The following is a 23461-nucleotide window of genomic DNA, read 5'->3' as shown; positions in this document are numbered from 1 at the left end:
GGGACTCGTAAGACAACTCCTACTTAGATACATATTAGCCAGGGGGAAGGCGGGTGGGATGGTTGCAGACAAATGAAGGTAACTACTCAGATGGAACGTTATGGTGAGTACATAACTTCTTAATCTGAAGTAGGCACTTCATTTGTCAGCAACCTTTGGGACAGAGTCCCCAGCTACCTGAATCTTGGGTGGCCTTCATGGAAGGATATTCCGGAGCACTGCAGAGCCAAAGGACGCCCTACCTCTGGAGACAACATCCAGTTTGTAATGGCTGATAAAAGTATGGGATAAAGACCAAGTGGCTGTGGAACAAATGTCATCCAAAGGAACCCTAGATCTAAAAGCAGCCGATGTAGCAACGACCTTAGTAGAATGAGTGCGGACTCCCTGAGGTGCAGGCCGTCCCGAACTCTGATATGCTAAGAGAATACAGCTAGCTATCCATCGTGACAGGGTAACTTTAGAAACCGACTTGCCTAGGTTGGTTTTGGCAAAGGAGACAAACAACTGATCGGATTGTCTATGACCAGCCGTTCGATGAATATAAAAGCGCAGTTGTCTGTGCACGTCCAAAGAATGCAGCTTATACTCTCCTTTGTTCTGATAGTTGGGGAAGAACACGGGAAGATTAATAGATTGATTAATGTTTGCTTTGGAAGAGACCTTAGGCAGAAAGGACGAATTGATCCTGAGGTAAACTCTATCCTGATGGAAGGTCAAATACGGTGGTTTGACACAGAGAGCCTGAAGTTCAGAGACTCTTTTGGCCAAAGTAATGGCCACCAGAAAGGCCGTTTTCCAGGAGAGGTATTTGAGATCAACCGTGGCCGCCAGCTCGAAAGGGGGCTAGTCAAGGCCTGTAGAACTAAAGCTAAATCCCATGGGGGTACTATCTCCCTGACAGGAGGTCTGAGGAGGAAGGTACCCTTAAGGAAAGCTTTACAGAGCTTGGAGGTAATAAGAGGGCCAGACTCATGCCCTACATGATAGTGTGAAATCGCTGCTAGTTGCACCTTGACTGTAGAACAGCTAGCCCCCTGATGAAAAAGGGTAGACAGAAAATCCAAAACCGATGTTAAAGGCGCTGTAAAAGGATTTAAATGACGGTACTCAGCCCAGTTGGAAAAGCGTTTCCACTTACTCCGATAGACCTTTCTGGTGGATGGCTTGTGTGCTGCTACTAGAATGGCTTTGACTGGTGAGGAGATTCCAGGAGTCCTTATCAAGAGTGGAACTGGAGCAACCAAGCCGTCAGCTTGAGGTTGACCAGGTTGGGGGTCAGAAGACCCAGGGGGTGAGTAATGAGATGCAGAAGAGGATCCAAAATCCAGGGCGGATGAATCAGGTGAGACCATAGGTACGGGAACCACGTCTGACGAGGCCAGAATGGGGCAATGAGGATCATCTTGCTCCCCAACCGACTGGCTTTCTGTAAAAGTTTTAGCATTAGGGGCAGTGGAGGGTAAGCGTAAAGGAGACCGGGAGGCCAAGCATGTACTAGAGAGTCTCTCGGGGACTCCCCCAGAGGGGGGATTAGGGCGAAGTAACTGTTGCATTTGGTATTTGAGGGAGAGGCAAAAAGATCGCAACAGGTTTGCCCCCATTGGGCAAATATTCGCTCCGCTACTAGAGGATTGAGAGACCATTCGTATGGAGTCAGGATTGTACGACTGAGCCTGTCTGCTAGGATGTTGGACCGTCCCGGAATGTGCGTTGCAATGAGAAAGCGGTTGGTGGATATCGCCCATTCCCACACTCTCTCATGGCCTCGCAACAAAGAGGATAAGACCTGGTTCCCCCGTTTGTTGATGTACCAGACCACTGACATGTTGTCCATATGTACCGCAATCGTCCCAATCAGAAGAAGGTCGTGAAGTGCCTGCAACGTCAAAAGCACCACCCTCATCTCTAGGACACTGATATGCAAGTAGGTCTCTATGTCGTTCCACGTGCCTTGGACCGTTCTGCCTGAATAATGCCCCCCACCTCAGGTGAGAAGCGTCCGTGGTCACTGTGGTGATGGGAGGAGGCATCGAGAATGGATGTCCTGTGTGGAGGCTCGGGGACTGGAGCCACCACACGAGCGACCTTCTGCAAGTCCTGTTTAGGGGAATGGGATGGTATAGAGGGTTGTGAGACAGGGACCATTGCACCTGAAGGGTCCACTGCAGGACCCTCATATTCAGACGGGCCAAGGGCAGCAGAGAAATTGCTGCCGCCATGGACCCTAGAGCCCTCAGGACCAATTCCGCCGGTGGAGCTTGAAGTTGGAGGATGGCTTGTACATGCAACCTCAGGTTCTGAAGCCGATCTGGAGTCAGAAAAGCAAGCATTAGTTTGGAATCCAGTCTTGCCCCTATGAAATCTATTACCTGTGTAGGAGCTAGAAAGGACTTGGCCATGTTGACTGTCAGTCCTAGACGTGGAGCAAGATTGAGGAAGTAATCCCTGCATGAACAGAGCAGATGCCTTGTAAGGGTGGTAAGGAGCCAGTCGTCCAGGTACGGAAAGACCTGAATTCCCTGGAGTCTCAGGTGAGCCGCTATTGCCGCTAAGACTTTGGTGAACACCCTGGGGGCTGAGGTGAGACTGAAGGGGAGGGCCCTGAACTGAAAATGACTGGCTCCCAGCTGGAAGCGGAGAAACCTCCTGGAGCGTCTGTCCACTAGAATGTGATAGTACACATCCTTGAGGTCTATCGAGCACATCCAGTCGTTCTCCCGTAACAGGGGGAGAATAGACTGCAGCGTGACCATCCGGAACTTTTCTTTGGGTACTGCCAGGTTCAAGAGAGAGAGGTCGAGGATGGGCCTCAAGTCCCCCATCTTTTTTGGCACCAGAAAGAACCTGGAGTAAAACCCTGATCCAAGCTGATCTGGGGGGACGGGTTGGATGGCTCTTTTTTGTAAAAGCTGCTGAATTTCTGTAGCAGCCACCTCCCTCTGACTGGGTGGTACGTCAGGGAGGCTTCTGGTTTTGGGGGTTACAATAAAGGAATTTGGTAACCTCTGGATATGATGCGAAGCACCCAGCGATCTGTTGTTATGGACTCCCATATTGCTAGGTGCCTCAAAAAATGCCCCTCGACTGCCTCCAGCGTGGAGCAGCCAGGCAACCCCTCAGGGGTTCTGCGTGGGCGTCTCAGAGAAGGGTTCTCTGGACCCAAAATTCCTGGGACCCCCTCTGCCTCTAGGGCGGCGTCCTCCCTGTCCTCCTCTGCCACGAGAGAACTGGTTATTCGGAGCAGACTGGGACTGATGCGATTTCCGGAACCACATCTTCTTCTGACCCTTTTGGTTCTTGGAAAAGGACCTCTGGGGAGCAGAGAAGTGGACTCCGATGGCAGACAACATCTTCCCGTCTTTCTCGCTCTGGACTAAAGTGTCGTGAATGGTTTTGCCAAACAGAGCAGAACCAAAAAAAAAGGGGGGCATTCGCAAATGATGCCTTAAAGGGTTCCGAGAAGTCACAATGTCGGAGCCAGGCTTGTCACCTCATGACCAGGTCGACTCCACCAGCTCTAGCGGCTCCCTCAGTGGCATGAGACAAAAGCCGCATAGAGGTGTTAGAAATGGACCGTAGAGTGGACATTCGGGAGGAGTACAGTTGTTTGCCCCCTTCCGACATGGACTCGGGGGGGAGGCAGTGTATTATTTGATCAGATCCCGCTGCATCCGGATGACGTGTGCCATATAGTTCAGCGCCCTCATCGAGAAGGTTGCTGAACTGAAGGCCCGCTTCCCAAGGCGGTCCATCACAAGAGACTCCTTGCTCAGTGGGTGGACCGTGGGGCTCTCCTGAGCCAACTCTCTCTTGGTGGCCGCTGCCACCAACATGGCATCCACAGGGGGACCTCTGCTCCAATGGGTTCTCTCTGTGGGGGCACTCAATATCCTGTCTGGACGCTTGGGGACTGGCTCTGCAGTGTCCGGCTCCCTCCAAGCCCTGGTGGCAATAAGGTCCACCAGCGGGTCGGGGGGGGGACACCCAAGAGGTAGATGGCCCTGCTTCAAATGCCTCTAGGAATATGGACTCATCAGAGGAAGACTCGGGGGCAGAACAACCCCCCCTGATCCTAAGCATTTCCATGATGTCTCCAAAGGAGACATCCTCGGGGGGTGACCTTGGGGAGCCTTCCCCTTCATCTAAGTCCGTATCTTCCGTAACGGACTCGGGGGAGTACATGTGCCTCCTCTTACACTTAGACTTGTGAGGAACCTCCTCGGGGGGGGCTGTCCGAGGAAGTCTCACCAGCAATGTCATGTTCCGAAAGAACATCCCGAGGTGCTGAAGCAGGCTGCCCCAAAGGCCGGGTGATGAGAGTCTGGACCAGCTGAGAGGGAGTGCAGGGGGGAGCTGAAGTCAAGACTGGAGATCCGGATGCACTCAACAGTGCCCTCTCCACCGCAGCGAAAGCTGAGGGGGAGCCGCCCTCGATATGATCCGAGAGTCGACTCCCACCCGGATCCGAAGCAGGGACTGGACCCGGGGCCGAGACCATCGGATCCGAAGGACCCGCGTGCTCCGACAGGGATGGAGCTGAATGCACACCGAATCCCTTGGATCTGAAGCTCCGCCCGCAGCTCCGAGAGGTCAGATCCGACAAACTCAAGGGAACAGTCGGAGACAAAGTGCCCAGCACTGTCAGCTCTGACCCACCCCCGGATCCAACGCGGCTCGGCTCCGAACCCGGAAAACGGGTCGGAGAAGGAGTAAATGGAGCAAAGAATGGGGTTGAGCTCCCCCCCGGAGGGGGGGAGGCAAGAGCACTCCCATCTGCAGCTGGGCCTGGATGAACCTCCTCATCATCCGGTCCATGTCTGCATCCGACATGCTATAACTGGACCTCAAAGAGGCCACCGAGGCAGGCCTGGAGTGCCACCTCGATGACCTCGACGAGGACCAGGTCACTCCCTCCTCGGGTCCTGGAGAGAAGTAAGGGGATCAGATCCGAGGAGGAGGTGATCTAGAAGCCCTGGAGGGAGAAGCCCATTTGGCGGGCGGGGCCGAGGAGGAGTCCTCGGCCCGCCACTTATGGTGCTTCTCTCTCCGCTTGTCTTTCTTGGCCTCCCTCTCCTCCGGAACCGAAGCGGGAGGTTGAGTCCCGACTGGAGGGAGGGGGGCAGGAGTGGCCGCCAGCAAGGGCTGGATAGTGGCCACAGAAGTACCGGAGGCCGGAGCCTGATCTGGGGGCAAAAGGCCCGCCAGAATCAGCTTCGACCTCCGGTCCTTAAGTGCCCTGGGGTGGAACGCCGTGCAAATCGCGCATCCAGAGGAGAGGTGTTCAACCCCAAGGCACCTAACGCACTGTGTGGCCATCCACCGGAGAAAGCTTATGGCCACACTCGGTGCACTTAGAAAAATGGCTTTAGGGGCCTCAGACATTTTAAAAAGGAAAACACACTCACTAGGTCCCTAAACACACCACACACACACACTACGACCAGCGAGGAAGGGAGAAGAAAAGGATCACAAAAAAAATAAAATTTAGTCAGCTAAAAAGGGCTATAGGGTACCTAACCACTCACTCTCACTCACAGCAACAGAAAAAAGGAAGAAATTTAGCAATTTTTTTCTCACAACTTTCAATACACCAGGAGCTCAAGAACCTAGCTTGTAGCTTGAAGTGCGGCAAACTAGATCTGAGGTCAGTCAGGGTTGGCAGGGGATTATGGGTAAAGGGAGGAGCTAGGAGCTCGGATTTATGCTGTGGTAGAAGTTGCCGGCTCGGATTCGAGATCGGATCCGTATCCCAAAGGTTGCTGACAAATGAAGTGCCTACTTCAGATCCTTAGTTTTGTCCAAGTAGTAACGTAGCTGCCTGTGAATGTCCAAGGAATGCAGGAGTCTTTCTCCTTTGTTCTGTGGATTTGGAAAGAAGGTGGGTAAATGGATGGTTTGATTTAGAGCCACACTGGATACCACCTTAGGCATAAAGGAGGGGTTAGTTCATAGAGAAACTCTGTCTTGATGAAAAATGATGAAAGGCTCTACTGTCATTAGTGCCTGAAGCTCTGAAACTCTTCTAGCTGAAGTAATTGCTAGCAGCAGGGCAGTCTTCCATGATATAAACTTTAAGTCAGCTGAGAAAGCTGGCTCAAAAGGAGGTAGCGTGAATTTTTCCAGAACAAAATTGAGGTCCCAAGTAGGTGTTGGTGCTCTTCTGGGAGGCCTAATGTTGTTGGCCCCTCTGAGAAACTGCCTTAGGAGTGGATGTGAAAATAAGGGAGGATCCGTGTTGTAGTGAGCAGAAATAGCTGATGCGTGGATTTTAATAGATGAAAAAGAAAGCCCTTTGTGTAACACCTCAGTTAAATATTGCAGAATCTGAGGTATGTCAGGCTGAAGGGTATTTTGGCCTTTAGCTTGGTTCCAGGCACAAAACCTTTTCCATTTGTCTGAGTAGGCTTTGCTGGTGCTGGGCCTCCTGGCCTCCAGAATAACATCCATAACAGCTTGTGAGAGAGGAGCTGGCTGGTTGCTTAGGTGATTTGCCATGCAGCCAAGTTTAAGGTTTTGAGCTGTCTGTGTAGAATCTGATTGTCTTGTTGTGTGAGCAGGTGGGTAATTTGTGGTAGAATCCATGGTGGGCCCTGGACCATATTCCTTAATAGTGGGTACCAGTGCTGGCCAGTCTAGGGCAATGAGTATCATTCAGGGTCTCTCCATCCTGACTTTCAGTAGCACCTTTGTGAGAAGGGGTAATGGAGGAAAGGCATATACTGTTAGCATTTTCCAACTGAATGAGAGTGCGTCCACTTTCCAAGCTTGATGGTGAAATGTCCTTGTGCAAAATTTTGTTAGCTGATAGTTTTGAGGGCTGGCAAACAGGTCTATGTCTGTGAGCCCCCATTTTTGAGCTATCATTGCGAATACTTCTGGATCCAGTTTCCACTCATGGGGATCCATGATATTTCTGCTTAGGTCGTCTGCCAATGTGTTCTTTTTTCCTGGCAGGAATTGAGCTTGTAATTGAACTTGGTAAACCAGTGCTGTGTTCTACAAGGTCATTGCTTGCCTGCATAGAGGGTAGGAGTGTGTACCCCCTTGTTTGTTTATGTACCACATTACTGTGGTGTTGTCTGTCCTTATGATAAGCTGTCCTGGATGTAAGAGGTCCTTGAAGGCTGTCAAAGCATTTCTTTTTGATTGATGTGCAGATTCCTTTGATCTGCTGTCCATATGCCTTGAACGCACTGTCCTGCCATGTCTGGCCCCCAGGCATAGTCCGATGCATCTGTTGCATTTCTTGTGGGAAGCAAATACCTCATAAGGACTTTCATTATTTTTGTATACCTTGCCTAGGCCCAGACCACGACATCACTGGTTGTCGGTTTTGTGCTAGGTTCAATAAGCGAACTATAAAGCGACGCTTTGATTTCACTCGACACTGCTTGACTTACAAAGCCATGTCTGACCCAGCTCTGTTAGAAATGCTACATCTAAAGAAATCCCAATCCCTCCACACTACACACTCCAGAGACCTCAACTTCATTACCACAATCAACAGAACATGCTGGAGAGACAGGTTCATAACCCAGAGACTACCCATGCTCTGGAACAGACCTCACATACATGTCAAGCAGAGCACCTCACTAGCCCTCTTCAAGCAAAATCTTGATGAGTGGATGGAAAATAGAAAGTTCACCCCGGGGATCACTGCAGTGGCTCTACTTGATAGAGGCACTGGAAACGAATGACCGGCGGCACAATGCCAGGGCACTTCTATGGGCTAGGCTTGTAAAGGCCCCAGGGCCACTAGCCTAGTACACACCTAAGAACCTATAGTCTAACTAATAGGATGTTAATTACTGCACTGGCTGATTAATCTATATGGTTGTCTAACCTGTGCCAATGTTCTTATGGCTCTCTCCTTTCCTATTTCATCTTCTTCCACTTCACCCTTCTATGCATTATCCCATCCTCATATACTTGTACATATCCTTGTGACTAGGTTTTTAGGTAATTAAACCCTAACAATACCTTCTAGCATTTCTTTAGGATCATCCTAGCCACATTATTGGGCTTCTGATATTGCCTGTTCATATTTATCTTAATAACTACAAAACCATGATACATACAGGATATTGAAATATTTCATTTTTAAGTTTACATAATGGGCAAAACAACTGCTTTGTATTGATGTCCGTCTTGTGCATATAAAGAAATTCTAAATAATGTTCATATATTATTTTATATTGTTATGATGTTTATATTTATCTAAACATCTTGGCAGAATTATGCTACTTACTTATATTGTCATAACTTTTGTATTTCTTTAAATATCTCAATAACCAAGCAACAAAGTCAGAATTTCCTGGCCTCATACAAGTGCTCACAATAGATGAACATACTGCTGCTGGAAGCATGTGTGTAGTTTTAAGTGGTTCTTCTGATGTACTGTAAGTTGTTTACAAAGCTATACAAAAACTATACTTCCTGTGTTTACTGTGACTTACAAAACCCAGTTCAAGGCCTATAATCCAATAAATATCACCACTGTGAAGATTAGTTTGTGTTGAACAGTTTGCCATTTTACACTTCTTTAGTAACACAGTCTTAGGGATATGGATGTACACTTGTGTAAGCTAACATCATATCAGCACATATCAAACATATCATTGTTACAGTAGTCTAAGCTATATGGGTCACATCCTGTCATGGTTTTCACAAATGGCCAGCATCCAAAACTGTAGGATACCTTCCATGAGCTCTTTAGGAGTCAGTTCTTAATGCACCAGACCTACAGAGCTTTCTTGTCTCAGAGTATGGGAGGATAAAGCTCTGTCATTTAGGTATATGCTAGGAATATGATAAATACAAATATCCACACCTTGGCAAAAAATGTAACACAAAAAAAAGGTGGATTTGAGGAGACTAACCCACTGCAACAGTGATCTATTGGAACATCTACTGTTAAGGTAAGTTAACTTACACAAATGTAGTACTGGCATCATTACATCACTATTGCAGTAACCTAAGATATTTGAATAGACTATAACAGAGAAAGTCAGAGAGGAGGATAGGGGTCAGAGTCCATGAGTCCTTGCAAAACCCGCTCTGGACCTGGAAAGTAATCTAGTTTGTATTGTTTTGTAAAGGTATGCACAGAGAACCAAACCACTGCCTCTAAAATACTTCTACAGTCCACCCCCTTGCAAAAAGCCATAGAATAAGCCGAAGCACTGGCAGAATGGTCCACGACTTTGCCTGGAAATTACTTGGTATGGTGAGAGTAACAAAAAACGATACTATGAGACAACCATTTGGAAACTGCCTGTTTTGACAATGATATTCCCTTTTACTTTTCCTCAAAGGAAATAAACAGTTTCTGAACTCCTGTAGATTTTTTAAACTAGAAACATCTTTATTAAATTATCACTTAAGACACTGACAATCATTCACTTATATAAATGAAAACAAACCATAATGACTTAATCCCAGCTGCACACAATTTACAAAACAAACCACACTGACATAATTCCAGCTGCAAACATTATACATCACTTATAATCTACCCACTCATTGTCACACAAACATTACATAGCTCATTCAAGTCCTGCCTTCTTTTAAACCTTATTCCTCTCTGGGTCTATATTAGAACACTGAAGTTTCACAACTTCGAATGTTCTAATATCGACCCCTATTCAGCGAACGCTGAAAATAGCGAAGCTGCAGAAAACCAAATTTTTTCCTAGAGAAAGAATTTGGTTGTCCGTTTCTGTCGCTTTGCTATTTTTAGCGCTGTGGTGGAACGTTACAGGTCGGGTTCAGGCAAGTGTGCGATTGTGTGGACATGAGGGTTAGGGCGGGGTAGGTGAGTTAGGGTTAGGGCACAGGTGAGGTGAATGTGCGATAGTGACAGACCTTAGGGTTAGGGTTTGGGTTAAGGTAAGTGGATAGTTAGTGGTGTATGTACAGTTTAGTGTAGGGTTAGATGTAAGATTTTAAGTGTATGTGTGTGGATTGCTGTTTGTTTGGTGTGCTTGTGTTGTGTGTATGTGTTTCGGAACAGCAATTTTTTTTCCCTAGGAAAAAATTCACTGTTCTGAATGTTCAATGTTGTCAGTGTTCACTGAATAGGGGTCAATATTAGAACATTCGAAGTTCAGAAACTTCAATGTTCTAATATAGACCCTTCTTCCCCTGTATATGTACTGTTCCCACAATACCAATTTTTTCCAATGTAATTTGCTCCTACCCTTTTCTAAATATCCCAATTCCAGTTGTTTTATCTCTGTTACTATATTCACTACTTCAAATATAGTTGGTTTAGACTCTGATTTCCATTTTCTAGTAATTGTTTTTATAGCAGCCACCATAATTAGATGCAACTTCTGTATCATAGCTCAGACAAATCATTTCCTTAATTACACCAATTTGCTCACCTAGTACCTCTGATAGACTAGTCTGCAGAGAATCTTTAAAGTCTGCCAACTCATTACAGCCCCAGAAAATATGTTCCCAATTACCCCTTTCTTCTCTGGAGTCTACTTGGAATATAAAATATCTATGTAAACATTTCCAAGCAAAAAATCCTAAACCTTCTAGATTTTGTTGCATATTTGGGAAGCATACATATATCCCCCCATCGTTTCTTTGTGAATTTCTTATTAAATCTCCCTTCCCAATCCTTTCTAACCTCCTCTGAATGACTCTTACAGTTATCATGCAATGTTCTACTAATTATTCCTTTTTAAATGGCAGCTTCTGTTCTAGATTCTACTAAAAACTCTACCAGTACTGGTCTTTCATTTAGGACGCACCTATTTCTCTCTCTTTGCCTATCCTCTGATATCAATCCTTGATAGGGAAGGCAATCTCTAATCTGCAGTCCAAATAAACTCTTGGTTTCTTCCCATTCTATTACCTTTCAACCTCTAGTTATTTGTTCCCAATACCTTGGTTCCTTTGCCAGTTTTCTGCAGTAATTTCCAGTCCCCTCTCTCCTATTGCCTGCATCCCCAACTGCAGTCATCCCTATTGGCAGAATCTCCTTTCTCCATTCCCGTGTTGGCTTACTTCTTAGAATACTTTCTGCTACTTCATGAATACAATATTCGGTATGATTATTGTTATTCTTCTGAAAGGTCTGTATACAAAATTCCAGTCTTTCCTTGTTTCTTGAGCTTCCCCTGTATCGTCATCAATCCTTTCCACTTTTAATTAAACTTTTCTGCTTGTGCTATATATAGTAGCCTTAACTGTTTATCTCTGAAATACCTCTTCCCTGGTATCTCTGAAATACCCCTTCCCTGCTTTACTGGAAAAATTTTCTTATCCCACTTGATTCTTGCTTTCTTCCCCTCCCAGATAAAATCCTTCAGGTCTTTATTAATTGCTATCCACAACTTCTCCTCTGGTTGATAAAAATATGCCTGGCCTGTGTATAAGACTAAAGGGACTAAAATGTTTTAACTGCTTGTATATTACTATCCACATCCATATAACACAGCTTCCAGTTTCTCAGTTTTTGTATTATCTTTTGTTTAGTTTCTTTCCACATATCCCAAGTTGCCATACTGGAATCACTTTTTATCCATACCCTGAAATATTTCATTTTATCATGTCCTCAATACTATGGATATTGCTGAACCAGTTCATGTGTTGCCTTAGTTTTAACTTCATTAATTTTGTATCTCAGAAAGAAATGAAACTATCTCAAAATGTTCCACAACACTGTGATGTCATTTTCTGGTTTTGTCAGGTATAAAATTATATCATATGGAAATAAAATCAGGTTTTCTTGACTACCATACCAATTATATCCTTGAATTTCTGAGTCCCTTATTTTCTTTCCAATAGTTCTAAATATAATGCAAATAACAAAGGGGTAAGAGGACATCCCTGCCTGGTTCCTTTGCTCAAGCAGAAATGATCAGAGAGGACCCTAACCACCTTAAATGTCGCCAATGATCCCTCATATATCCTACTAATCAAACTTATAATTTTATCAGAAATGCAAATTATTCCATTGCCCTGCTCATAAAATCCCAGCTTACTCTGTCAAATGCTTTCTCTGCATCAAAACCCACCAACAACAATGGTATTTTCATACATTCTGCTTCCCTCTGAATCATCAGTTCTGTTAAATGTTTTCCTCCCCTCCATAAAACCACACTGATCCATATCTATCAATGTGGGTATCACTTCTGCTATTCTTTTAGCCTTTATAGACATAAACACTTTATAATCATGGTTTGGTATTGAAATGGGCCTATATGAAGCTACCACCACTTTCTTCCAGGATGTTTGTACTTCTCCACTTAAAATACTGTTAAACAAAACCTTCCAGATCTTTATCATTTTTTCCCTCCTAGCTTCCAAACTTCAATGGAATACTATATATTCCTGGGGACATTCCTGCAGATTGGTTATACATAGTGGTTTTGTGGAGGGAAGGCAAACATTTGACAACATTAATAGAAGAACAATGACCCAGACAGAAGGCGAATATAAGGAAATACTGCTGTTGTTGGTGGGTCTTGATGCTGAGAAAGCATTTGGCAGATTAAACTGGGAACTTATGAGTACGGCAATGGAAGCCTTTCCATTTCCTGGTATAATAATAAGGCTAAGCAGAAGGATATATGAGAGATTAGAAGCAAAAATCAAAGTGGGATGGCTCATCTCTGACAAGTTGTGTCTAAACAGAGGAACAAGGCAGGAGTGTCCCCTTTCCCTTTGTTATTTGTGTTATATTTTGAATTGAACTACAGGAAAAGAAAATAATGGACTTAGAAATTCAAGGATTTAACTAATATATTAGTTCAAGAAAAGTTGTCTTTATTTGAAAATAAGAAGTTATGTTCTTACCATAACGTTCCATGTGAATTGTTCATCTCGCCTTTGTTCTTACACACGGGTTCTGAGCTGATCCTCGGCTCCGAGTCGGCCGCATCACTAGCTCCGCATCTTCGAGAAAGCTCGAGGCACAGTAATATCCCATGATCCTCAGGTGCTAACCCTCAGATCTAGTTTGCTATACCAGAAGAATCCCTTTAGAACTGTGTCTTGAACACTTATAAACAGATACTACACAGTGTCTGGAACCCTGCCCTCAAATAGAGGAGAAAAGATGCCATTACTAATGTACAATAATATGCTAATAATATCTAGGAAAGGCTGAAAAGGAATTCAGTTGAACCCGTTCTCCCAGACCGCAGGACGGGGGATGGAGGGGGGAATGTAAGAACAAAGGCGAGATGAACAATTCACATGGAACGTTATGGTAAGAACATAACTTCTTAATGTGAAATTGTTCAATCTCGCCGTTTGTTCTTACACATGGGTAGCGTCCCTAGTTCCTTTTTCCAGGGTGGCTCAAGGGAGAACATTCTTGAGTACAGTGGAACCAAACGTCACCCTGTCCCTGGAGCTTTTGTCTAGTTTATAGTGGATGATAAAAGTATGTGGTTTTGCCCAAGTTGCCGCTGCACAAATGGTATCTAAAGGCAAACGAGCGGTATGGGCTGAAGAGGTAGCGATCGCCCTTGTAGAATGAGCTCTGGGTTTGAAAGGGAGTTGATGTTTCGATTCAGCATATACAAAATTTATGCAATCTGAGAGCCATTTGGATAAGGTAACTTTCGTTACTGCCTGTCCTTTCCTTTGGTCAGCATATGAGACAAATAGTTGGCCTGACTTTCTGTACTCTTTTGTCCTATGTAAGTAAAATCTCAGTTGCCTGTGAACATCCAATTTGTGCAATGTGTATTCTAACTTATTGGAATGGTTTTTAAAGAAGGTAGGTAGTTCGATAGACTGATTGATGTTTTGAATCGAACAAACCTTCGGAAGGAAGGACGGATTGGTGCACAAGGTTACTCTATCTGGATGAAAAATCATGTACGGGGGTCGGATAGATAGAGCCTGCAACTCTGAAACTCTCTTGGCAGAAGTGATGGAAACCAGAAAAAGTGTTTTCCACGAAAGGAATTTTAACAGAGTTGTGGCTGCTGGTTCAAATGGGGGCAACATGAGTTGTGACAGCATGAGATTAAGATTCCAAGGGGCTACTGGATTATGAAAGGGGGGACGGAGGTGAAAGGTACCTTTCATGAAGGCTTTACAAAGCCTGTGGGACATTTATTTTATTTTTTATTTTATTTATTTTACATTTGTTGACCGGGCTAGTCTGGCTGGAGAAATTTCCATTTTCAGTAGAGGCCCGGGGAGAAAAGCTCCACAGAGTAAGATACATACAGAAAAAAAAAACTATCATAATAATAATAATAATAATGAAATATATAATGAAATAATAGAGTTAGTAATAAAAATAAAAAAAATAAAATCTTCAATGAAAAAAAACTAAAACAAGAGTTAGAGACATAAGAGAACCATCTTCACGGCCAATATGAAAATTGGATATAGCCACCAGTTGAACCCTTATCGTGGAAGTTGATGCTCCTTCTTGAAAAAGTGTGGTAAGAAAATCTAGTATCTTGTGTACTGGAGCACCGAATGGATCTATACCTTGTTTGGAGGCCCAGTGCACAAAACGGTTCCATTTGCTGTTGTACAATTTCCTTGTAGATGGTTTGTGAGAAGATACAATAATTTGTTGTACTGCAGGGGATAGTAACTCCGACCTGGCTAAGATGGGAAGCGGAGCAGCCAAGCTGTCAGTTTGAGGGACTTGAGGAAGGTGTGAGGAACTCCCGACGAATGTGTCAACAGGTCTGGCTCCTGGTCCAGCATCCATGGTTCCTCCACTTGATGAGATTGAAGGAAGGGAAACCAGATTTGTCGAGGCCAGAATGGGGCTATCAGTATTATGGTCCTGTCCAGATGTTTGGCTTTCTGCAAAAACCTGGGAATTAGTGGAACAGGAGGAAAAGCGTAAAGGAGACCCGGGGCCAATCGTGTACCAGTGCGTCCCTGGGGACACCCCCTGGAGGGGGTTAACAGGGCAAAGTAGCTTCTGCATTTGGCATTCAATGGGGATGCAAACAGGTCGCAGCAAGGCTGGCCCCATCTGCGGAAGATCTCTTCCGCCACTTGAGGTTTGAGGGACCACACGTGAGGGAACAGGATGGCTCTGCACAACCTGTCCGCGATTACGTTCAAGTCCCCGGATGTGCGTTGCTATCAGAAAGCGTCCAGTGGACTTTGCCCATTGCCAAATTCTGAGGGCCTCTCTGCATAACGGGTAAGATCTGGTTCCCCCTTGCTTGTTTATGTACCAGACCACTGACATGTTATCTGTCTGAACTGTCACTGTTCCCTGAGGTAAGGACTTGTGAAAGTGTTGCAATGCTAGAAACACTGCCCTCAGCTCTAGAACATTGATGTGCAGATTGTACTCCAAGTTGGACCATTGACCTTGGACTATTTGTCCCTGAAAAAATCCCCCCCAACCTATCAGGGAAGCGTCTGTGGTTAGAGTTGCTACCGGACTGGGTAATACAAACGGTCTTCCTAGTGTTAGATCTTGACTGTGTATCCACCACAAGAGATCCTTCTTGCAAAAATTCGTGATCAAGATTTCGTGAGACAGTGGAAGTTGTCGATATGACCACTGGGCGAATAGCATCCATTGAAGAATCCTCATATGCATCCTGCCTAAGGGAACTACAATAAGGGAGGCTGCCATCAAGCCTAGTACTCTTAATATTTGTCATGCAGGGACTCTCTTGCTCTGGAGAAGGACCGAAATTTGATGTCTGAGGTCTGACACTCTTGGTGGGGGGACAGTAACTTGAGCCAGGGAGGTGTCTAGCTGTGCTCCTATAAATAAGATACACTGTGACGGCGATAAGACAGATTTTCCAAAATTCACCGTTATGCCTAGCGAAGAGCAGAGACTGATGGTGTAATCCCTGGCTTGTAGAAGACGATACTCGGTGGTGGCGGATAGGAGCCAGTCGTCTAGATAAGGAAACACCCAGAATCCCCTTCATCTCAAGTGAGACGCTACTACTGCCATGCATTTGGTGAACACCCTGGAAGCTGAGGTGAGACCAAAGGGCAGAGCGCGAAACTGGAAATGACTGGCTCCCAGCCGGAAGCGCAGGTGATCTCTGGACACCCTGGCCATCTTGATATGGTAGTACGCATCTTTGAGATCTATAGAGCACATCCAGTCGCCCTTCTGCAGAAAGGGAAGGATTGACTGTAGCGTGACCATCCGGAACTTTTCCTTTTTCACGAAGGTATTTAATTTGCTGAGGTCTAAAATTGGCCTCCAGTCCCCTGTTTTCTTTGGAACTAAAAAGAACCTTGAGTAAGTTCTGGATCCTATTTGGTCCACCAGGACTGGTTGGATGACTCTGTTTTCGAGCAACCTTCCTATCTCTACGGTTGCCTGGTCTCGCAGACTGGGTGGAACATCTGGGAGCTTTTTGGAGTTGGGTGGCATTTTGATGAAGGGAATGTTGTAGCCTCTGGTAACTATGCTTTTTACCCAGGAATCTGATGTAAGATTTAGCCAGGCCTCTGGGTATAAAGCCAAGTGACCCCCGACTGCCTCCAGAGTAGGACAGTCGGGCCTGCACTCAGGAGTGCTGGAAGGGCTTCCCAGAGAAAGTCTCTCTGTCGCCTTGATTTTGTGGTCCCACTCTGCCGGCTGGGCGGCGTCTTCCGTTTCTTCCCCCTCCTCTGCCTCTGGAGGGGGCATCACTTTGGGTGTGCTGAAAAGATCCCTGAGTCTTTCGGAACCACATTTTTCCTCCTCGTTGCCCTTTAGGGTAGGGTCTAGATGGGATGGAAAAACGGACCCCTACGGCAGACAGGGTCTTCCCTTCTTGTTCACACCTCGTGAGAGTCTCCTTTACTTTGGGCCCAAACAAGGAGGCACCATCAAAGGGGGCGTTGGCAAAGGAAGACTTAAAGGCTTCCGCAAAGGAGCATAAGCGCAACCAGGATTGCCTTCTCAGGGCGATTGCTGAAGCTGCTGCTCTACTCGACCCTTCGGCTGCATATGAAATCAGCCTCCTGGACGAGTTCACTATGGAGTTTAGGGTGTTAAGTTGCGCTGTCACTTTCTTGGTGACAGCAGCATCTGTGTTTCCCTGGAGAGTATCTCCCAGTTCCTTAATGAGATCTCTCTGTAAACGCGTGAAATGCATAAGGTAGTTGAGCGATCGGATGGAAAAAGTCGCCGAACTAAATATGTGCTTCCCATATCTGTCCATCGTCCTAGAATCCTTATTAGGAAGATGGACAGAGGAAGATGATTCAGACATCTCTTTCTTAGTGGCTGCCGCCACCACCATAGTATCCACGGGAACCCCTTTTGTAAGATAAGATTTGTCCTGGGGGGCCGTCATTTATTTATTTGGCTTACGAGGGACTGGTTCCACTGTACCAGGCGTTTCCCAAGCCCTCCGGGCTATTAGATCCATGAGATCGTCAAATGCGGAGTCACCCAGGAGGTAGAAGTTGAGTCCCAAATGCCTTCAGCAAGACCGATTCATCCACAGAAGGGGTAAGGGTTTGCCAGTCTCCCCTTTGTTTCAGGATTTCCAAACTGTCTGCAAATGAGACATCCTCAGAGGGGGACCGTGGGGACCCTTCTGTTTCATCTAAATCGGCGTCAGATGTGAGAGATTCCTGGGGGGAATCTATGTGCCTCCTCTTGCACAATCATTTCCTCGGAACATCCTCAGCGGGAGCTTCTGGGGATGCATCTGAGGAACCAGAGTCGCCCTGTGGGGACTTCTGAGGCATTGGGTCTCGATGCTTGGTAGGAGCCGAAGGCACAGAAGCAGAATGCGGACCTTTTGGGGAAGGAGAAGAAGATACTAATGAAGTATGTGTCTGATCAGACAAGACCTTCCTCATGATGTCAAAGGCACCGGTGCCCTGACCCGAAGATCCGACCCGATCTGAAGAAGGTGGTAGTTTCTCTGGAATTGGAACCACGGGCTCCGACACCAAGGACGGATCCGACCTGATCTGAGCCGAGGCACCGAGGGGAAGAGTCGGAACCGATATCTCGCTTCGACTGTCCCCCCCGGAACCTAGGAAAGATCTTCGGCTCCGAGACTCTCCGGCTGGTTCTGAAGGAGTCGACGTCAACTGAGCCGATAGCACTACTGGAGGCTTCGGCACCGAGGGCTCTACAATCATCGGTTCTTCGATTCCTAGCTCTGATGACTCAACGGGTCTCGGAGGAGGAAGTGTTGAGGGAAGAGGAATAGTCTCGAGTTTCGAAACCAGCTGGGACGAAACCTCAATTAGTTTGGACAAAGCCGAGTTCTCCATAAGCTTCTGTACCACTCAGTCCACATTGGAGTTGGAAAGGGGCCTCGAAGAATGGGTCGAAGGGATCGAAGCCATCACCGAGCGAAGGATAGCAGACGGTGGTACCTCGGACACCGGCTCCAAGACCTGAGCCTCGGTCAGAGATAAACGCTCGACACCTGGCACCGAGGTCATAGGAGCCGGCGTCCGAATCTGAAAAGAGGTGCTCGGAGCCGATGACTTGGGCTCCGACACTCTTGAAGACTTCGACCCCTTGGAAGACTTGGATACCTGTTCAGCCTTGTCCAGGGCCTCTTGAAAATCGGGTTTAAGCAACCCTCTGTCAACCAACTTCCTGCGTCTTTCCAGCATGACCCTCCCAATAAAGGAATGACAAATGGAACAGTCTTCCTGCAAGTGGAGAGGGCCAAGACAGTAGATGCAGGATGAGCGGTTGTCAGTAATGGACATCTTCTGTCCACACTGACACCTTTTAAAGCCAGATTTGGCTTTCTCTGACATTTTTGAAAAAGTCCAAAAAACACAGCACACTTAAGAAAAAACACTATATAACACTAAGTGTAATAATTTTAAAAGTTTGGAATAATAATCAACAGTTTAAATCTAACCTAATAAAGTACTGTCAATCCTGACAGAAAAAAAACCCTAGGCCTTAACTAGAAAAAATTAAACTAACTAATCTAGTCTAAATACAGTCACAAAAAACACTTATACTATATTATTTATTTAAACACTAACAAATAACTATAAATCTGTAAAAAAAGAGAAATATATATCAAGAATATAGAAAAAATATACTGGCCCGAGCCTCTCATATGCAATCTGCTGCTAGCGGCAAACTAGATCTGAGGGTTAGCACCTGAGGATCATGGGATATTACTGTGCCTCGAGCTTTCTCGAAGATGCGGAGCTAGTGATGCGGCCGACTCGGAGCCGAGGATCGGCTCCGAACACGTGTGTAAGAACAAACGGCGAGATTGAACAATTTCACATTGATAATTATTTTGTACCTGATGAAACCAAAAAAGGACATCTCAGTGCTGTGGAACATTCTGACACAATTCCAATTTTTTGGTAGGATATAAAATAAATGAAGACAAAACAAAACCTATAGTTGTAAATTATGTACCCACATATGAATTGGTTCAGCAGTACCCATATTCACCAGGGATATGACAAAATTAAGTATTTAGGTGTATGGATTAAAAAAGATTCAGTTACGACAGCTAAGGCTATGTGGGAAGAAATAAAAGATGATGTACAAATTGAGAAACTGGAAGCTCTTGCATATGGAAATGGAGAGCAAGTTACAAGCAGTAAAATGTTTTTAGTCCCTTTAGTTTTATGTACAGGTCAATCATATTTTTATCACCAGAGGAGAAGTTGTAGATAGTAATTAATAAAGAACTAAAGGATTTTATCTGGGAGGGGAAGAGGTCAAGAGTCACATGGGGTAAGTTGATTCTCCAATAGAACAAGGAGGTTTAGGATTGCCTCACTTGAAGGTCTCTTTTACAGCTACACAGTTAAGGCTCGTATACATAACATAAGCAGAAAGCTACAATTCAAAGTGGAAAGGGATGATGATCATGAAGCAGGTTGGGGGGTAATTCAAGAAATATGGAAAGAATGGGAGTTTAGATGGACATCTTTAAGGAGAATAATAGTCATACAGGATATTATATTCATAAAGTAGCAGAAAGTGTACTAGGAACTAAGCCAACACAGGAATGAAGAAAGAATATTCTGCTGAATGCATTCTGCTGAATAATCATCATGAAAACCTTTCTTTATCAAATTCACATGTTCAGTTCTTTCCAAGTGTGTCTCCTGTAGCACAGCTATTTGTACTCTACATTTTAATACAGTTTACTACTCTTTCTTTTTTGTATTTATCTGCGAGACCTTTGACACTTAAAGACATTACAGAAAGCATCACTGCATTAAAAAGTTGTTATTCCCACCTTTTATGTATAACAGCTTATTTGTTAAATGTCTAGTTCTAGCTTTTGTGTTACATGAACACACTGTTTGGCAGGGTGAACTTTTATACAGTTGTTTCTCATCATATTCATTTGAGCCTATGTCACATCTTACAAAACTTTTTGTTTTATTGAAAGCCCTGAAAAAAACACGCCCCAATACCCCCTAAAAACTATTAATACTACCACATAAAACTATGCACATCTTCAAATATTGATGTTTCACCCTCCAAATAGGAACAAATGCACCAAGCTGACAGCCACACTTACAGACTTGAGTTAACCTTAATGAAAAGTTATCCATGCTATGTTGCATGGTGTAGCCTGTGCTTCTAATAAGTGCTGTCTGGTTTTGTCTTATTTTTATAGCTCTCCCATTTGGGAAAATATGTGAATGCTTTCAGAGAACATTATCTCCTAGCCAATTTCTCTTTTTTCCCTAGCCTATCTCTCCTTATCAAATTGTCTCCATGGAGACATGAGGACCATATACAGAATTGCTACTAAGTATGTGTTTAGTTCCAAGAAAAAAGCCTTATAATATTCAATATTCCTTTTCATTTACTTGCTTTCTCTTAAAATGTGTTACTAGATCAAACTAAGAGCCTTAATCCAGGCATTCCCCCGAGCAGGAATGAGAAAAAGCATATTATTTTTTCTTTTGTCATGTTCTTTTAACCAGACTGTTTTCTTTTTTGTATTGCAGTGCCCACATTTCTTAAATCTGAACAAGGAGAAAGAGAGAGGAAGGAAGAAAGAAAAAAAGAAGGAAAAAAAGCATGAGCCAGTATCCCCATTACACTTAAAAACAGTTGAGAAAACATTATAGCATGCCAAGAAAATCATACACTATAAAAAATAGTACTAAGAAAAAAAAGTTGTTATACTTGCAGTTAACTTTCTCCCTCCTCTTCCCCCTACGTATTTTTCGAACATTAATGACATGAAATAGGGCATATGCTTTAGAGCCACCATAATTCTAACAAAGTCCAAAAAAAGTCCAATATTTCCAGATTTTCTTATGTTATATTTCACAGATATAGTTATTGCTTTATAATTCCACATTTGTCAATTTCCATGTTACTAGTTTTATTCCTGTTCATCTCCATCTCCCAAATCCTGTCTCTGCTTCATTTCCAACATACTCTCAATTCTTCTAGTCAACTCACATGCTCCCTTCATTGTCTCCAGCATTTTTCGTTGAAACACTGGGAAAGGTTTAACTGGCACAGTATCTCTCTGGTCTTTATTACCAGAAGAACAAGAAGCAGAATATCCTTCTGTTTCACAGCTCACTTTTTGTTGGATAAACTTTTATATTTCCTCCTTAGCATGTACTTCATCAAAAAATGATTTTGACTCTCCATGGAAGAATAATTTGAAGATAGCTGGGTACAGCAGTTCAAATCTCAAACCTGCTTGTCAACATTCCCTGAACAGTGAAATTAATTTACTCCTATTCTGCCTGGTGTACAATGAGTAATCATTCTTCACAAATACTCTGCTGTCTCCCACTTTTAGTACTCCATCCTTCTGCCACAATTTTGTCACAATCAACTCCTTCTGCTGGTAGGATTGTATCTTTACTCTTAAAGGTCTAGGTTGCTTTCTTATAGCCAAATTTGGGGCATACACATGATTTACCCTTTCAATTAACAACTCCTGCTGTGGAATACCCGTCCAGTTGCTTATTTATACTTAAATAAAATTAATAGTCTGCCCCTTCCAGTTTCTCAGGTACAGCAGGAAATCTCAGGTTTTCCCTATGTGCTCTGTCCTCTAATTCTATTATTTTTGAAACATCTCTTCATGAGCACTCTCATATTCAGACAGCCTTTTCTTCATTTCAACCTCACATTTATCTCATCTGAATATCTGTTTAAAGCTTCTTCCATTTTTTTCTAGCCTTTTGTTGTTTGAGTTGATATACTCCATCAGTTTTTCATTTATTTTAACCAGGTCTGTGTGCAGTTGTCTTATACTTTCCTCCAGGTTATTGGAAGTCATGTCTGGAGCTTGCACTGCTTTTTGCAGAACAGCTGCAGTACTTTTCCCAGTCAGTGTTTTTCCTCACCTTTTGAAGCTGATTTTCCTTCAGGTCCTCTCTATTTCTTTTTTTCCTGACATTCAGGCAGTGCACTTACTAGCCAGTTACTGAAATTTACCCAGAAACACAAAAGTCCACTGGCCTTCTCTTCTGAGTTTCTGTTTTCACACTGGGAGAGCAAGAAATAAGCATTTACTCAATTTGCAGCCATGTTGGAAGTCCTAACTCCTCAAGGTTTTAGTCCTCAATAGAGTAGCTGAGTTGCCTGTGAACATCCAGAGTATGTCAAATCCTTTCTCTCTCTTATTTTTGGATCTGGAAAGAAGACGAAAAGAAATAGCTTAACTTGAAGTAAACTCTGAAACCACTCTAGGAATAAATTAATGATTTCAAAGACACCCTATCCTTATGAAAGTGAGGTAAGGATGACTCACCATAAGAGCTTTTAATTCAGATACTGTACTTAGCAAAAGTCAGACCAATGAGTAACACTGTTTTCCAAGTTAAGAACTTTAATTCAGCATTGTCAGCTTGGTCAAATGTCAAAAGTGTAAGTTTCTCTAGAACAAAATTGAGATCCCAAAAAAGGAGCTACCTGTTTTCCAGTTGAATATGTAGAACCTCTTTCAAAACTGTTTGTCTTAAGGCTGGGTAGAAAGGGAGGGATGTTTGTGGTTAGACAAGCAGAGATGGCCAAGGCGTGACTCTTGGTACAAGAATAAGAAGGGCCAGAAGATAATAAGTCACAGACACCAGAGGTATCTGGGGCATTTAAAGGGTCCTGGTTCCTACTTAAGCAGCAACTAGAAAATATTTTCCAGTTATGCATATCTGATTTTTATTATCAAATTTCTTAGCCTCTTTTAATCCTGCTGAACTTAATTTGAAAACACAGGTGCTTAAAAGGCATTAAACAGTTAGCTGAAGAAGTTGAAAGTTGGGGTTTATCAAACATCCTCTGTCTTATGAATAAGTCTATTCTGTGAGGAAATTTGTGGCAACTGCCCTTGGCCATTTTCAAAATTCATCTTTATGATCTTTAAACATTTTTATGATCTTTATTCATCTTTAGAATGACCCTGGTTATCCGTGGCATGGGTGAAAAGGCATATAGGAACAGTCTTGTTCATGAGAATGGGAACAAATCTGTCTTCCAGGCTTGCTTGCAAATGGAGACAACTACATCTCTTTGAGGAGTTCCACACAACTGAATGAATTCCAGGAA

At 44.2% G+C, this 23461-nt stretch overlaps 1 protein-coding gene across 1 annotated transcript in view; it reads right to left on the bottom strand.

Annotated features, from left to right (window-relative positions):
• The window catches only part of LOC122794923 (probable ATP-dependent RNA helicase DDX60), a 2818219-nt gene that overhangs the window by 1411574 nt on the left and 1383184 nt on the right, over positions 1-23461 (bottom strand). The window lies entirely within an intron of this gene.

The sequence above is a fragment of the Protopterus annectens genome, chromosome 2.part1, assembly GCF_019279795.1.
Source record: "Protopterus annectens isolate FY-2018-M chromosome 2.part1, PAN1.0, whole genome shotgun sequence".
Taxonomy (NCBI): domain Eukaryota; kingdom Metazoa; phylum Chordata; order Ceratodontiformes; family Protopteridae; genus Protopterus; species Protopterus annectens.
The sequence above is the reverse complement of the archived record's forward strand: the minus strand, read 5'-3'. Positions and strand labels throughout refer to the sequence as shown.